Source organism: Palaemon carinicauda, chromosome 23 (genome assembly GCF_036898095.1).
Source record: "Palaemon carinicauda isolate YSFRI2023 chromosome 23, ASM3689809v2, whole genome shotgun sequence".
NCBI lineage: Eukaryota > Metazoa > Arthropoda > Malacostraca > Decapoda > Palaemonidae > Palaemon > Palaemon carinicauda.
Window position 1 is genome coordinate 34,127,988 of NC_090747.1, and position 5,756 is coordinate 34,133,743.

Below are 5,756 nucleotides of genomic sequence, written 5' to 3' on the forward strand. Positions count from 1 at the left end.
AACGCCCTTATGGACAGCCACTTCAAGACTTCCATCAACGCTCCACCCCTGACGACGAGGATGCCTATTCAACGTCAACCGAAGCTGACATGAATGCCGTAGGACATACACGCCTACCCCGGGACGTGCCGGAGCGGCGACAAAGCCGCCCACCACCCACCAATCGCTCGCGTCCCAACGAACAACTTCTAGAGCCACTTACTACCTCACATCCCCCGCAGTTTTGCTACTACCATTTCAGATTCAGGGCAACCGCGAAGAAATGTGCCAAGGATTGTCAGTGGTCAAAAAATGTGTAAGTAGGCCATCGCTTGTGGCGGTGGTCTCCCGTGTTTCTAATCTTTTCTTTTTACAGGATGCAGGAACGTGCGTGCGATTTTTGGTAGACACGGGTGCTTGTCGTTCTCTTTTGCCAAGGAAACTCTTGAAGGCACGACGTAGTCTGTCTACATCTGCCGACGTCCGCTTGGTAGCTGCCAACGGATCTGTGATACCCACCTACGGTTACGAGAGCCTCACATTATCGTTCGGAAACGGTAAATTCAATTGGAAGTTTCTCGTTGCTGACGTCACAATGCCAATCCTCGGTGCGGCTTTCCTCTCTCATTTCCACCTTCTGGTCGATGTCGCCCAACAACGATTGGTCAACGCAGACTCGTACTTGTCGACACCTCTTCAACCCGCCCCCTCTAACCTCGCTCTCAACATCAGCGCACCCACGGATGCCTACGCCCACCTCCTCATGTCGTACCCGGAAGTTTTCCATCCAGAACTTCGCCAAACGCCCACGGTTCCTGCCAAGCACGATATTTATCACCACATCAAGACGACGGGACCCCCAGTCTTCGCAAAATTCAGACGTCTGGCACCGGAACGATTGGCAGCTGCCAAACAGACGTTCACCGAAATGGAGGAAATGGGCCTTTGCCAAAAGGCCTCCAGCCCATGGTCGTCACCCTTACACATCATTCTGAAGAAAGACGGCTCCCTCCGTCCATGCGGGGATTACAGCCGCCTGAACATGCAAACAGAACCAGATCACTACTGTGGCGGGATGTAAACAAAACAACCCCCACACACTTGAATCTTACTTGCTTACAATGGTCTCCACAAAACAAACTTTCCCCTTACGTTATCAGCAGCGGGACTCTTGGACGAAAGGACAAAAATCAAAACAAAACATATCCTTAACACTATATTCTTACAAACTATAATAAATAAATCAATAACCATCCACAATCAAATTACCAACACTTAAAACTAATCAAAACTTAACACCAAATAATATAATATATAATAACCAAAATTACCATTCATATAACCCGCAAAAACCCTAACAGACTTAAAATTACCCCACACACCAAAACCAATATTTGTTTATGTGTGGACGTCGTTGTCCACACAAGGGCCAACAGTCCTTTTATAGCCCAACCCCACAACTCGGTTGCAACGCCACAATATGGCAACACTTGACACTCAGTCAATACAAAATGTTTTAATTGATTTAGTCCGTGAGCGTAATCATCATCATCATCATCCTCATCGGTATCATCATCATCAACAGCAATCAGAAGTAAATTCGGTCCGGGTCGTCAACAAGTAAATCAATCTGAGCAGTCCTATCAAGTTCTGTTATAGGCCAAGTCGTCAACAAACAATTTTACATTCAAGAAAACCTCTCCAAAGGAGGAATCACGGCCTGCCAAAATAAAAAAAGAAAAACACTTATGAACACTCCTAACTAACTTAACTATCGCACTATAATCAAAGATAAACAATAAACTTTCTATCATTCACGAACGCGCCTAACAAAAATGAATAAAAACAGTACTTACTCCGAATATAAAAAACACTAAACAGCCGGCTTTCGAAGAACAAAAAAAATAGAACCGACTCCTTCTACAGTCCAAGATCCAATGCTTTCGCCCAAAACACGCGCACACAAATGCACATACACATACTCTCTCGCGCATGCGCGATCTAGCAAAACTAAAGCAAATAAACACTCTTCCTCTCTCTTGCGGTTTGACAAAACTTAAGTAAATAAACACACTCTCTCTCTCTCTCTCTCTCTCTCTCTCTCTCTCTCTCTCTCTCTCTCTCTCATTAATGACAAAGCTAAAGCAAATAAAATGTCTATTTTACAATACTAAAACATCACACACACCCTCTCTCTCTCTCTCTCTCTCTCTCTCTCTCTCTCTCTCTCTCTCTCTCTCTCTCTCTCTCTCTCTCTCTCTCTCTCTCTCGATTTGGCAAAACAAAAAAAATAAATTAAAATAAAATTAATCCTCCACATTCCTCCCCCCTTACTTTGCCAAATCCTCACACAAAACTTACCTATTTTCTCATAACCCAGTCGCAATCAGGAACAGGGCCTCGGCTTCGAGTAAGTGGGCCTTCATATACCTGTACTCTCTCATCCCCTTCTGCCATGTCGTTTTCATTCAACGTACTATTACGATTCCCGTTTATGTTCTGCTCGTCTAAGATATCATGCACTATATCATCTACCTCAATTTTATCTGGCCTGAAAATCGCACTAATTTCTGTCAACAATTCATCCATTACATCTAAACCATTTTCTACTTTAACAAAAGAATCATTCATACTGCTTATCATTCTCCTATCTTTCATTCTCGTGTTCATCATACGTTCTCTTGCCTCATCTAACGAAAAACCACACACACTATAAGTATCATTCATACTCACCCAAGTTTCATCTGTATTAATACATTTATCTTCCGTACTCACCTGTACATTTACACCCTTGTCCTGCTTATTCTGATTCCCGCCAACAACTACAAAATTTTCCTGTCTTTTATCCCCAGTAAAATTCTCAGACTTCTTTTTCTTTCCATACTCTACTAACACCAATTGCTTATCTTCTAAACCTAATGCCTCACACATACTCGGTTCATACTTGTTCGTTTTCAGCCATTTATTCATACCATTCTCCTGAATATATCTTGGTACCTCCTTCCATTTTCACAACTGATTGTGGTGTGCCCTAACCTTTTCCACACTACCATCCACACTTACTTTACCTAAAACATAACTCAACCCACTAGAACCAACATCTAACACCTCATATGGACCTTCAAACTTATCACGTACCTTATTGACATTCATTCTTCCTTTTTCAATTACTTCTTTTAACACTTTCTCTCCCACTTTGAAGCTTTCAAATCTCTCATTTGCTTTCTTCCAAACATCTCTATCATTCTCGGACACACTCAATCTCGGTCTTACTATCTTTTCAAAATTCAACACAAACTTACACGGAGACATACCAGTACTCTTGTGCACCGTCGCATTATACGCCCACAACGCACGCCCAACATATAAATCCCAATCATTTTCACATGTACTCATCATCCGCAAAATTTCTGTCAAGGTTCTTACCGTCCTTTCAGCCAAACCATTCGCACTTGGCATATACGGAGTCTAATATACATGTTCAATGCCCCATTCTCTTAACATCTGCTCAAACTCCCATCCAACAAACTCCGGACCTGTTACGATCCCATAATAGTTTGTAAGAAATAATTCTTTCCAAAACTACTGTTTTGGGTTATTTCATATTCTTCAGATACCATAGTTCCCTAATCATATGTCAATATTACTGTTACAACAGGTGACGTTGGAGGCGTGAGGTGTACTTCAGGCGGGACACGGAACTCTGCAGTAGACGAGAGTGGACGTTTGAATAGCTGTGCGTTGCGAGTGTGATTATGGCTATACTTCAGTGATCGTTCTGGGTATCGTGCATCGTTGGCTACGAAGGTAGCAAGTTTATTTAGAAAGCGCGCTTTGTGGAAGCTGAATGCTTCAATGGACTTGCACGGTATAGGTTCCCAAACGATATAGTTGATGAGGATTGGCCTCAGTGAGGAAGTTAGCCCTGTTGACTGTTGGTAGCAACGATGTGTTATGTCCCTCTTGCAGATGTTCCCGTGGGGTGTCCCCCTGATCATTTGGATCAGTGTTATTAATTACATAATACTTGCCTTACCTCTGTTTAAGAAACTGTAACTTACAGAATTTCATCAACTATTGTAACTTTCAATTGGATTGTTTGTAACTTTTTTCATTACTTCCTTTATACTTTTATGGGTTCCTTTTTTGGTTAATAATTATTTAAAATGTTTTGGTATGTTTTATTATTCCACTCTAATGTCTCTTCTGAAGATCATTATTATTAAAGCTCAAGCTATATATGTATAAAGTGATAAAAGGTCAATAAATTAAATATGTTATGTGCCGGAATCTGTCGGCAATAAACTTTTAAGTATTTAAGAATTGGTCCGTAACATATTTTTGGCATCCTCAGCGGGATCTTCAGCAGTGTCATTGAGTTGGATTGTGTAATTAATGGTAAAAACATGGAAATTGAAACTACTGACGATGCCACTCGTTTTCTTAGTAGAGACAATTGGTGTAGTAAATTGTTTAGTATTAAAAAGTCAGAACTGCTGGTTGTGTCGGATTATTTAGAGTTGGATTTTACACTTAGTAGTACTAATGATGACATAAGGAAAGGTATTATAGCGCATCATGTTCCGGATGGAGTGGACGTTGACTTCAAGCTTTTGGAAGACGAAATCGACGAAGACTGTGAGGTAGTGAAGCTTCGACTGAAACTTGATTTGAAAAAACTCGAGTTTGAAGATGAACAGAAGCGGCGTGAACATGAACTTAGTATGAAGCAGTTAGAAAATGAACAGCAGAAACGTGATCATGAGTTGGAGTTGGCCAGGCTGACGGGTTCCCAATCTCCCATTTCTGGTAATGAAGATTCCCGTATGTTGAAGTACGTACCAAAGTTTGACGAGAGTGACGTCGTAGAATTTTTCATAGCTTTTGAGAAGGTAGCGGCAAATTTCAATTGGAGTGAGGATAAGTGGGCATTCATGGCTCAGACTGCTTTCTCCGGGAAGGCCCTAAAGGCTTGGGCTTCTCTGTCGTTAGAAGATAGTAAAGATTATGCTAAAGTGAAAGAAGCCATTTTAAGGATTTATGAGATGGTTCCTGAAGCCTACAGAGTAAAGTTTCGTGATAGTAAAAAATCCTCCAATCAAACTTTCGTGGAGTTTGCTCGTGAAATGGAGAAACATTTTGAGAATTGGTTGAGATCCAGCGATGTCAAGAGTGAGTAGGCTAAATTGTGTCAGTTAATGTTATTGGAAAATTTTAAGCATAATTTACCTAAAGACCTTTGCATTTTCTTAGATGAAAAGAAAATTGACAATTTAGCGAGTGCTGCTCGGTTAGCTGATGGGTATGTGATAACTCATAATAGTTATTCTAAGCCTGCTGCTAAAGGTAAATATAATGCTTGTGAAACTGTAATATATCCAGCAGTGCAATAATAAAAATCGTAGACTTACCCGCTGGGCAATGTTTTTGCAGGATTATAATTTAGAAGTTATTCACATTCCTGGCAAAGATAACAATATACCAGATGCCCTGTCTAGAATGTAATGATGTTATCCCGCATGTTTGCTTTGTATATGTAATTAATCTGCTTGTTTTCTATTGGAAATTTTGTAAGGTTCCCTATGTTTTGTTTAGTCTGTAGATTGTATACTTTACTTGACTATTGTAAAGGAATTATTGTGTGCAACTTTGTTTTTCTTTGTGGAGATAAGGTTTGGAAAGAAATCTGTAGGTTATATTGCTACTAAGATTATTTTGCTTGCTAGCATTCACTTTAATAAAATCAATGTGATTTTTTGTTAAGGGTGGGGGTGTTA